Raw genomic sequence first — 12,407 nt, 5'->3', positions numbered from 1 at the left:
TTCCTCACTGTTTCAGAGATACAAGGGTTGCCGTCCCTTGGCCATCACAGGATTCCCTTCCACTCCAAGACCATAATTTTCAGTATAGTTAAGAAATAACATAATTACCTGTGTACACATCTTGTGATGACGAATACTGGTAAACTACAAGCTTTCAATAGGGCCCTCACATGCTACCCTTTATGGCTAAACACCATGGAAGTAGTGAGTTAGGCCTGAGACAGGAGTTGCTTATAAAGAGCAGTGAACCCTTTGCCAGCTAGCACCAGTCACACTTACAATACTTCAAATTACTAGATGTTAGGTTTTTAATCTGGAGGACACATCAATGTTTTACACTGAAATCATCTTATTCACATTTCGGTCAGATAAGATATCAAGTGTGAAAAACTTGCTTCTGACTGAAATGTGAATAAGATGATTTCAGTGTAAATCATTGATGTGTCCTCCAGATTAAAAACCTAACTTTAAGAAGTAACAAAGTTCTTTGTCTCCAACATATTTTCCCCTAATTGCTGCTAATGGTATAGTTTGGATCTGCCAAAATGGGAGGGGGACAGAGAAGCATGTCAGAGTTGCAACAAGATTTCAAGTTTTCAGAATGACTTAGCTTCATTTGGCACATCTTGTAGATGTATGATGACAATAACACAGGTTGCACGGTGAGGGGAGTGTCCTAAGTCTGAAAGGGGTGGGTGAAATGTATGGGGAAGGGAGACTGAAAATTCTGATAGCAGGGTGTTTAGGGTGCATGCTGTTTTCACACCAGGAGTGAGCATGCGGGTCCGAGGTATTTGCATAATATGATGGGTATCTGAAGCCACTGCTATCAATGGAGTATGTGACACCAATAAGTCCTCAATCTGAGTTGCTTGTAGCACCCGAAACTCGCACTGACTTCTGTGGGGAATTCTGGATGTCCACAGAATGCGGAGTCAAGCCCAGTAGGTAAGACGGAGAAAAGGTTTTCATGAGCATATTCAGTCTTATTTTAGAACACACATTTTAGTAACCTATTTAATACATGTAATTATGTCTGCAGAGAGAACAGCTTTAGAAATAGGAGGCAGAATATAAGAGCAACATAGAAAAGAACTGTCCTCAGCAAGAGCTCCTGTAATAAGGCTCCTCATGGCTGACAGTCATTTAGCTGATCTTTCCCTTGTTTGGTGTTGGCAACTACAATGTTACAGACCAAACTACTTGAAAATGAAATTTATCAGCTGTATACAAAGCCTATCAATAGAGCTAGATCTAAACATTTCTTCAGGCACAAACTAAATTAAGTTTTAACTCAATTCTTAACAGGGTGTAGAAGATGGGACACTTTTATTCCCCCCGGATGAATTACTAAGTGGATTTTCCATTTAGGAGCCACAATTGAATACTGTTGATCACTGTCTCTGTGGCTAGTACATCTTTCTCTAGGTTTTACGAGGATTTTGCAAAGGATTTGTGCATGCGGGTGGTATATTTCTTTTGTGCAAGATATTATTTAGTAAAGGAAACATAAAGGTGGTTTCGCTACCTTTTTGCACATTAAAATATAATCACTATCTTAAATCTATTGCTGATGGCTACATTCTTTAAGAACTGGGACCAGGGAATTGGGCCAGATGAAAGCTTGTAATATCTGGAACAATTTGGTTTCCATAGTATCCCCTAAATTTATAACCTATTTTGTGCCTGGAATAATTATCCCTGGCAGGCTGAAGTGGGGACTGAGGAGTGAGCTAAAGTTTAATTCTGGGACCCTTGTATAATGTAGGCATTACTTAAAACTTCATCTTTCTTGAAGGAAGATCTTGAAGTTCTATATGTTTGAGCTTTTATAAATTGGAGGTCTGCTCATGATAATTGACTGGTACCCTGGCCTGGTTACCAGATTCCCTGAGACTACTATTCTGAGCTAGAAGGTAAGATGCAACTACTGAATCACCAATACTGCAAAGAAAAGATTCAATATGAGCTGTATTTAATTTTCTTCCCTGAAGTTTGCAACGCTAGTTCAATTCTAGGGTCAACTTATTAAAAAAGATCTTTTGAACAGCTGTTTGACTGAGATCTTTTCCTAGATTATTAAGATTAAAGCTGCACACTCTTGTGAATGCTGGCCAATACATTCTTCGTTGCAAGATCATGGCCAAGTGGCTGGTAGGCTTCTTCTGTGTTAGAAACTTAAATATTAGGTTATCAGTGAGCAGGGGGGAGAGAGGTCTAAAAATATTAAATAGCTTCCTGTGATTTCATTGAACAGATTTTTTCCAAATTGTCAGTGCTAGCTCTCTGAGCCTTTATACTTGTCTATAGGTTTGGATTCAGCAGCATTCATAAGTACTGTATCTTTCACTGAGTGCTAAGAGTCTAAGCTCTGTTATACTTCCTAGCAGTAAAAAAGTCCTATAATATCTGCTGGTGAGGAAGAAGCTACAAAGTGAAAGCAACAAGATTTTAGCCAGAAGAAGCTGATCCATATGCAGGCTATTCCTTACTCCTCCTGATAGAAGTAGTACTTCTAGGCAAAACGAGAAGAGTCCTCTGCATGAAGGATAAGACCCATTGGAGGACTGTTTTGGACTATCATGGAAATCTTGAAACTTAGATGGCTGAAGCTAGGCAGTAAAAAGGGATTTAGGTGCCTAACTTCAGGCCCACCGACTTTATGGGTTGGCCCTTTGTGAGCAACCAAATAGAAAACAGGCAAAACAATATACGTGAGCCTGCCTTCCCACTCGGAAGGAACAGTTTCTTCTATCCCATTCTCATCCTTCTTGGCTGCTTCTAGATTGTATTTACTATCTTGAGCTATGAGCACAAAAGAAACCTTCTATCCAGTCTGTTAGTGCAGACTTCACTTATATGATCATTGAGTCACCTACTTGCAATTTAATATGGCAAACTGGCAAGAGTCTGCTTGAGTGATTACATTCAATCAGTCAACCCAGGATAAAAAATGAGAAATGAAGGGCATGATATTTGCTGTTAGGGGCAAGTGGATCTCCTTGGGAATTATTTCAGAGACCGGATGTTTATGCCCATAAACAGTTTCACTCTCAGGTGAAATGCTACTAATAGTTGTGCCTATTTTTACATGAAGTGTACCAGACATGAAGGGATGAGCCTCAATTATACTCTATAGGAAGCTGGTGGAGAATTGCAAAAATATTCATATTAATATTTCATTTCATTTAGATCTCTCCTTGGGCTACATGGGCTTGAGTTTGGTAACCTTGGTAACCAGCACAGTGTATTTATTTTGTTTAAATAAGGTTACATTTACCGAGAGCAGGTGGCCTTGCAATGTCTAGTGATTCTGTCACACTACAGCACAAAGCAGTTATTCATTGTACAGGACATATGTCATCCAATTCAAAGTGAGTCATCAGCTATATTTATCAGGCCATATGGTGACCTTCCTGAGTGATTATTTTCTCACCCTTAGCCCATGATCACCTAAGATGTGGCAATAGCAGTAGTTTTTAATGTTACCTGTTACATGTAACATGAACACTTTCTGGGACAAATCAATTAAACAGGTGAAAAGTGTGTAAAGTAAGCAGAATCAGAGGCCTTCTGCAATCTTAGAACACTTTCCATTATGAGCCTCTGTTCACCAAAATATAAAATACTTGATCAAGCTGAAACTTCCCATGCTGCCTCAGAAAGTGGGTGTGTTTCAGCAAAAAAAATGTTTGGTTATTTCTGAGAACAAGATTAGAGGAAAAATTCAGGAGTTTTGTCAATATATTAAACTTTTTTCAACCAATTCTGAAGAACTCTAGTACCTCCGTGTTTTAGAGAATGGACTTGAAATTTGGCAGGGAATAGTGCAGAAGTCAGGAATATGGCTTTTGTGTTTGCATTAAAAATCCACCTGGAGCTGGCAGAGTTATAAGCCTCTAAAAAACACTACTTGCAAATGGTCAGAGTTTGTTAGGGACTTAAGTTTAAAAATTTCTGAACATGTTCCCAGTCCCACAGAGCTTCCTAACATCCTGGCTGCACTGAGCATCCTCCTGGACACAGAAATGGAGCTCCAGACAGGGAGATGATTCAACAGTTGTACTGCATTAGGGGAAGACAGTCTGTCAACAAACTAGGGACTTTCACTCTCTGTGTTGCCAAGGCTAGAAATGTTATCAGCCTGTTAAATAAAGGGGAGGGGGGAAAACACACATCCCTTTTCATTGCACAGTGAGAGTGCAAAGTATTCGGGCTCTGGAGAGGGGGAACAGCAGTATGCCTTCTAAAAACTATTACCTCTGGACCAAAAAAAATATCTAGCCAGAGCTTTACTCTTTAATCATCCCCCAAAACATTTTTAAATTATTCTAATGGGGGTGGGGGTAGGGGAAAGCCACGTCAGGTTTGTTTTTTGTCTTGTTCAATAGAAATGAATCTGAATTAGATAGCTTTGCCTGTATGAAATGGATTCTGTATGCTAAGCTCAAAAGGGGTCAGGAGAATGCGTATAAGTTAGGGGGAGACCTGAGCTTTTATTAGCAGACATGTGGAGGGAGGGAGCAAATAAACGGATTTGTAGAAGTATCGAAAATTATACTGTTTTGCTACAATAAAAGTAAAAGTGGAAGTAGAATAGCAGAATAATTTTATAACTGTAATGGATTTAAAATTGAGCTGATTATTCAACTCTGGAGTTGAATGTAATACCAGAATTCAGCTATTAATCTGAATCTAACATTTTTCCATTTGAAAAATGCACCATACATGACTGTATTATGGAAAAAGTTTGTCATTAATTTTACTGAAAAAATGATCTGTAATTGGCGAAAAGAGAGCTTGTTCTGAAAGGTGGATTTCAAGGAACTTAAAAGCATTCACAGATATAAAATTGCTTTGCAAAAAGTCCAGTTTTTTTCATTGATGCTGTTAAATAATTGGGTATTGATCACATTAGCATGAATTCTACCTCTTAATACTGTTTTAGCAGTTGACTGAATGGGAAAAGGAAGTCAATTTTTCTCACTAAGCTAGATATTTAAGAATCAGAACATAATCTTATTTAAATTGGAGTGAATAAGTGGGGGGGGGGAGGAGGAAATAACTTTTTTCCCATAATTGTATTGTATTCTACATCTGTATATTTTCTACAGAACTCATGCACTAGTGTTCAGTTTTAAAAAGCACAGCAACAGCTCTGAGTTCAGTCCCGTGGAAGATGATGGTCAGAATTCCCAGGGACCGATCTAGCAATGGCAGCCAGAATGGAAACTTCCGAATACAGTCTCTCCAGTGCACCATGACCTTTTCCTAGGACAGCTAGCTCTAGACGTTATTTGGTGATTCAGTCGCTATATGAAATCTCATGATGTGGACACTTAGACTGGAAACTAGGACTAAGACCAGACAATCAGCTCATCACACACCGGTCATATGGCGGCAACAACTGGTTTTCTTTACTCCCTTGAAAGTCATATTGGAACTGTGAAGGATTCCAATCATGTTATGAATGCCCAGATCCCATTATCTATGCTAAAAAGATTTAAGATAAATAATTGTTAGAGAGAGGGTGGTAAGCTAGTTCTTAAGATTCCTCTTGACATTCAATAAGACTTAGGAAAACTTATAAGTGGGGAGCTGTAGTTTAAGAAACCTGTATTGTATGCCCTTTCCCTGTGTATTCTGTCCTCTATACATTGCATCACACTGAACAACAATTTGTAGGGTTAGGATTTTTGTTTTACTTTTCTGGGGCCCTTCTTTCATAAACTGTCCACAACGACTGTCTCAAATGTATTCATTGTTCAGAATTATTCAACAAGGCCAAGATTTTTAGAGAGATTTAGGTGTTCCTCTGCACAGCTCCTCTACAAATTTGGGCCCAATTACTTCATGAAAACATAGTTCAGAATATGCTTCATAAACTGCTTGCCAGAGCATTGCTTCATGTATCCAAGGCGCACAATTTGTAATGTGAATTATTTATATCAGAAGCACAGATACCATGCTGGATATAGGTTATCTTTCCATTCCCTGACTAGTTGAGCACCACTTTAGTTCACAGTAGGGGAAAGACAAGGGGCCTGATTCGCCATATGTCACAATCCTGTAATTATATTAAGTGTAATGGGGGCAAAAATACGGAGCCTGAAAAACAGGTAGAAGAAATTACTCCTTTGTGAATCTGTAAAACTGTACTAATATCACTTAGCTACTGGCATAAAGCTTTGGACATCTTAAATCCTGTATGTTTTCAGAAGTTAGTCACTCTGGATTTGAGGAGTATGTGTGCCCCAGAATATGAGTAAGCCAATTGCAACCATATTATGTGCATTCAGCTGCCATGAATTAATTAAATAGAATACCACACTTGAATAAAATAGGGCTTCTCGTGGCAAGACCAAAACTAGCTGCAAGTTTGCAGACTCTGCTAATCAGAATGGAAGGAGGGGAGAGAGAGTCAACACATTGAGACTGAAAGGAAATAAATGGGTGAGAACCTATGAATTTGGGTGCCTTTGATATGGAAGCTTATTATGACTAAGATTTTTAGGAGACGTGATGGCATAGTAAGAGTCACTGTAATTTATGTAATTTGTAAAAGTTAGCTATAAAAGGATTAGATAAGAGTGGAGCAGTCCTCTGCAGCTATGCTGAGAGACTATTTTTTCCTGACACCTTTTCTCCCTGGAGAGTAAGCAACTGGTCATTGTGGACCTCTGGTCAATTACTCAATACTGTCCTGGTATTTGGGATGTTCTAAACCTATTGCTTGTGTCTGTGCTTGAATTTAATAAACTGTAGTTTTAGATAAGAGCATGCTTATTTGCATTAATCTTTTATCAGCTGGAGCATTGTGTTCCCATTGATTTATTCTTGACACAGCCTGTCATGAAACAGTTAAGTTACTACTGCTGTGGGTTCTGAAAACCCTAGGTAACAATTACTTGTAGAAAATACTTGCGTTTTTTCTACAGAAAACCTCTAAACCTCAGTTTCTCTAAGTGACTTGTTTAAAGAGTACAGCAGTCTAGTGGATTAGGACTGGACTGGGAGTTGGAGGCATCTTGTTCTGACACTGATTTCCTGTCTAAGCCTCTGGTTCCCCATTTGTAAGATGGAAATAATATATACCAACAGTGTTAGGAGGCCTAACTAATGTTTGTAACCCCAAAGTAAATGATGGGTGGGAACAGAACTCAAACTTTTTGTCCCAGTCCTATGCTAATTCTTCTAGTCCACAGAGGTGACTTTTCAACAAACTCTTCACTTGTGAAAGGGTCACCTTGACATTTTGGTTTGTGCTTTGTTTGCAGTCTCTTTGCTACAACAAACTTGCTCTTGAAATTTCACAGAAATAGAAATTGTTTAATTATAGGCACTACTATATTAGCAATAAATTTACAGCAATTGTATTGCCTTTGGTCAGCAGCACATAATCTTAATTGTGGTTAGCATAGGACAAAAGAATCCGTACCCAGAGCAAACCAATCTCATCCACTTCAAGGTAAATTGTGGAGTTCCTAGTTATATAGTATAAATCTGGAGTAACATCATTGGAGTTACTGCAGATTTATAGCAGTGTAACAAAGCGGAATTTGGTCTATCTACCACGTTTGTTTGGAGGGGATGGGGCGAGCACATTTCCAGACCCTTGAACTGACAATGTTTTTGTGTTTTTTGTTTTTTGTTTTTTGGTTTTTTTTGTTTTTGTTTTTTCTGTTCCCTTCACATACCTCCCAGATGCACTCCATAACTGGCAGAATGCCAAGTAATGTCTGCTAAGAATACAAATAAAGCATGTGGAAGAACTGACTTCTTACTTGGCTATACCTGCCAACACATTGGGTTTGCATCCAATTTGGAATAAAGCCTGATGCCTTTTAAAGCTTGGCTTCCAATGAGAGAATGCGTTTCCCCCCCTATAAACACTCCAATTCATCATGGTAACCTCCATGTCAAGGCATGCATCTTTACTTTTTTTTTTTTTTTTTCATGCTGTTATAAAATAATTTCCACACCTGGACTACTTTCTGCAGTAACAATCTGCTAAATCTAGAAAATTGATTTAGACTTGTCAGAAAGGTCTAGAGGGATGTTGTGGCGCACATGGAAAAGAGTGTGGTTGTGGAATACTTGAAGTATGTAGTAAGGTTAGGGCTCTCGTCCCTTCTATTGTTCCCCTTACCTTGTAAGTAGTCATCAGCACATTTTGGGTTCAGTTTGTAACATACCATTTTACAACCTCTCCAGAGGCCTCAGGTAGCTCAGCTTGCATCTTCCTCTGTAATTGGGTCTCTTGAAGGATTGCTTATTTCCATTTCCAGTTGCACCCTCTGACAGCCATATTTTCCTTTTAAGATTATATACTGTGCTTCCAATGCATTCCCAAGCTCTTACTGACATCAGAATGGTTACATGCAGACTGAATAAAGAATTGTCCCATGTGAGCTGCCACTTGACAGATCTCTGATTCCTGCTCCTTCATACTAATTCCCTCTTCTCTTTCAGGATGCTGGGCACTCCAATGCCTCTCATTAAAATGAAGTGGGTCCACTTTACAAGGTACATTCATTACAATCACCTTCATTTGTGTGGTGTACCTTTCTGAAGACCTATCCATTTCTATCTTTCTATAAGAAATAGACTGCTGTAAGGGAGTTCCCTAACCATTACTCCTTCTCAGATCTACGTAGATATTGTGTAGCTGTATCTATGCAGTTCTCCAATAAGTACAGCACTGATGTACTAAGCACATAAACCTGATCATCATTAGACTATCAGTTAACTGAAAGTATTCAGGAATATACAATATTTCCAACCCAAACACTGAAAAATCATGCGTCAGGACTCCAAAATCATGAGTTGCTTAAAAATACGGGTTTTTTTAATGATAAAATGTGGGTTGGTTTTTATCTTCATTTAGTTTGAGCCTTTTAGGGTGAACTTGCTTCATACTGCCAAGCTTTTCATCACACCCATGAAGCCTAGGAACTGACTTTTTTAATGAAAGGTGAGATTTTCATTCAATCTCTTGTTGTTTGTTGTTGTGTGTTTTTGTTTTTGTTTGTTTTAAGCAGCTGAGACTTTAAGAAAAGCACCAAATATCATGAGTTGGCAACCCTGAGAATAGCATGCACTTGAAGTAGGTGCAAGATTTTTTTTTTATTATCTTTAAACAAAAAGGTTGCATTTATATTTTGAAATTACTGGTGAGAACAATATTCATTTTGTGGTCAGAGTTAAAGGTGTTGACAATATATGCAGTATTTATTGCTTACATGTGGTATAAGACTTATGTGCTTAACTACTTGTTTCCTGCTTAAGATCTTGGGTTTTGTAAATGATGGGATGGGTATGTAGATTGTTGTTTACTCACCAGTCTCTATTGATTTAAAATGCAATAATTTGTCTTTGGAACTTCCCTGGGTTTTCTCCCTCCCCTCCCCCAGCAGAGATTAGCAGGAGGGTTGTTCTGGAACTAAATGAAAAATAGTTTTGGCTAGTTTGGAGGTGGATGATTAACTTATTCTTTGTATCCCTATTTTTTTCACATCAGTTACATTGAGAGTCGTGTTTAGTTTTCAAATAGTGATAATTCCATAAATACTTGACTATTCCTGCCTGTCTCAAACTGCCTCTTGCATAAGCCAATGTTAAAACCAATCTGTTTCCAACTTTTTGGGGTAAAGTGATTTTGTGGGTAGGAAGGATACTAAAAGTCATTAGGCACTAACTACCAAAAAGAACCCATAAAGGAACCATTTAATTTTTTTTAACCTCAAAAAGTAGTCCTTTTTTCCAGATTTTTTTTTTTTAAATTGTCAATGAAACTTACCCTTTGAATGTAAAAGCATAATGTGTGAGTGTGTTTAGTTAGTTACACTGTTGGGAACTTCATGAGGTATGCAGAAAGGAGGCCACTCCTGCAGTCTGTAGGAGGTCCCAGGCTTGAGCAATTGATTCTTCTTGCAAGGCCCAGAACCCAATTTTACTGTGCCCGCAATTTTGACTTTCATGCACCTAGCCAGTCATACCACTGATCTCTTAAGATTCAGTGGAGATATTATGAAGACTAGCGAGTTCATAGGGCTTACACACAGTACCTTGCTCCTTTAGAATGCTCTTGGTATGTCCTGAAGGCCTGGGGAATCCTTACATTGACTTCAGTGGAAAGATCATTAGGGATCTGATTGCCATTGACTTCAGTGGACACAAAGCTACCATTTCTCTGAAACTTTTGAAGCAAGAATTAAGCTTCAATAGTCTTCCTAGTCTTAGGAAAGTATAAGAAAAAGATATCCTAGTTCAAAAGAATAATAGTAATAAAACAGGGTTAAACACTCAATCTCATAGGTAAAGTCTTCTAGTTTTAAAAGCTTGTTGCTTGTCAACAAGCATGATCTGTCTTGAAGATGAACTTTCACATTCAACTGAAAACTATAGGTTACGCTAATGTAACTTCTTTTTCTCCGTTGCTCTTTCCTTACTGGGGAATTATATCTGCTGTCAGTCACTAAATAAAAAAAGGCAGTGGCTTCTGGCAACACATCCTTTTCCCGATTTTTCTACTTGGTTTATCATACCAGGGAAAAGTGTATGTGTGTTTTTGGTTTTTTGTTTGTTTGTTTTTGTTTTTATACAAGTGCTCTTTTGACTGCATTAAAAATAAAATTCTTCAACAAAATTCTTGGCTTGCTTCAAGAGATTGTATTGATTGGTGGTATTTTACTCAGCCACTAAATTTAAAAAACACGTAGTATGATGAATAGGTTTGGAGGAGAGCAGAACTCATTGTACTCTCCATTTGTTGTTCCAGTTAACACTTGTGGCTGGACGAGGGAAGTATCCATTTCATCATAAGAGCAAATGAGTCATGCAGATGCTATTGCGTTTTGGAGCACGGTGAGAGGACATACATCTTTTCTGAGAGCTGCCATATGCTTTTCTGTCTTATGTGGATGAGAAATAAATAGCCGTGGACATTCCTTTCCAACAATACCTTGAGAGTGCACTTGTATTTAAAGTTACAATGCTCTGTTCCCCATAAACCGACTTCGATGTTCATTGAAATGGAGAGAGGGCTAAGGTGAAGATGCACTATCTGCATTTCATCATCACTTTAGGCTCCATTCTGTGTGTCACAGTGGCCTTATTTCAGCATGTTTCTACGTTTTAAGCACAAGTAGTCCTGTTTAAATCAACGGGACTACTCGCATGCCTAGGAACCTAGGATCAGGGCCAGTAAGTATTTGTCATGTTTCAGCATGTGCTATTAAAATGTGTTGAATACCCCTACTAATAACCTAAACTGTCTATTTACAAATCTAAAGGATTGATTAACCTAAATAGGAATTAATTTTTCTTCTATAGATTTTGAATGGCTTTTAAAATTAAAAAGCCAGCATCTGCATTACTGACCCTCTGCAATAAGACAGAAGAGCAAGATGAAAGATGCACATTTTAAAAATCTTTTAAATCCACAAGTTTACTTATCTCTGCACAAATCCTGCTGAAACATCTGTCTCCTACTTCAATAAATCTTCAGACACAATCTCAACTTTGGAAAAGTGCATATAAAAATGTGTACAGCTTTATTTGAAATCAGTTCAAACTAAATACCAACAATCCAATGAGTTGGATATATGTCATCTTAGAAATATTCAAGTATTAAAATGTGTACAACCCTAAGGATACATACACAGTCCTTGTCCTTATGCCAGATATTTGACTGTCCCACTGAGCTGATATCATTGTCTATTATTCAGACAAATATTGTCATTGTTTCCTTGTATTCCCCCATCTTTCTGTTTTATACTTTAAAAATATCCCTGCCAGAAAGAGTTAAATTGTATTCTGTTAGTACAGCAGAGACCGTGGTACATGACTGGGACTCCTATGTGCTACAGTAATAAAAATAATAAAGAATTTATCCCTGAACCACAAAACATCCAGCATAATTTATAATCAACTTGGAAAGCAGACATGAGTTCTGGGACATCTTAAAAAAACATTTTATCCAGTGAATCTCTTCCCGTTTTCCATGTCTTCCAAGTCTGTCTGTTTAGAGCCAGGTGTGTGTGTGTGTGTGTGTGTGTGTGTGTGTGTGTGTGTGTGTGTGTGTGTGTTTTTGTTTGCGCTATCTGCAGGGCCGGCTCTAGGCACCAGGCACCCAAGCACATGCTTGGGGCGGCACCTGGTAAGGGGCGGCGGGGGGAGCGCAGCATTCTGGGGTGGGGGGGCGCGCTCCGGCGGCGTGGCGCGGCGCTGGGGGGGCGGGCTCCGGTTGCGCGGGGCTCGGTGAGGGGGCGGCGCTGGAAGGGGGTTCCGGCGGTGCTCGGTGGGGGGCGGGGGCGGGCTCCGGCAGCGCGGGGCTCGGCGCTCGGCGCAGGGGGGTTCCGGCGGAGCTCTGGGGGGGGGGTTCCGGTGGCGTTCTGTGGGGGGGG

At 39.1% G+C, this 12,407-nt stretch overlaps 1 long non-coding RNA gene across 2 annotated transcripts in view; it reads left to right on the top strand.

Moving 5' to 3' along the window:
* Positions 1-12,407, top strand: part of LOC117878667 — a 52,450-nt gene that overhangs the window by 32,756 nt on the left and 7,287 nt on the right. The window contains exons 1-4 of one of the 2 annotated variants that reach the window (XR_004646050.1): positions 6,389-6,453; positions 8,473-8,526; positions 9,042-9,106; positions 10,781-10,866. This is a non-coding gene — a long non-coding RNA (uncharacterized LOC117878667). Of the gene's footprint in view, positions 1-6,388; positions 6,454-8,472; positions 8,527-9,041; positions 9,107-10,780; positions 10,867-12,407 lie in introns of those variants that run through there. The other variant, XR_004646051.1, reaches the window with a different exon arrangement.

This window comes from Trachemys scripta, chromosome 6, assembly GCF_013100865.1.
Source record: "Trachemys scripta elegans isolate TJP31775 chromosome 6, CAS_Tse_1.0, whole genome shotgun sequence".
NCBI classification, from domain to species: domain Eukaryota; kingdom Metazoa; phylum Chordata; order Testudines; family Emydidae; genus Trachemys; species Trachemys scripta.
The sequence above is the reverse complement of the archived record's forward strand: the minus strand, read 5'-3'. Positions and strand labels throughout refer to the sequence as shown.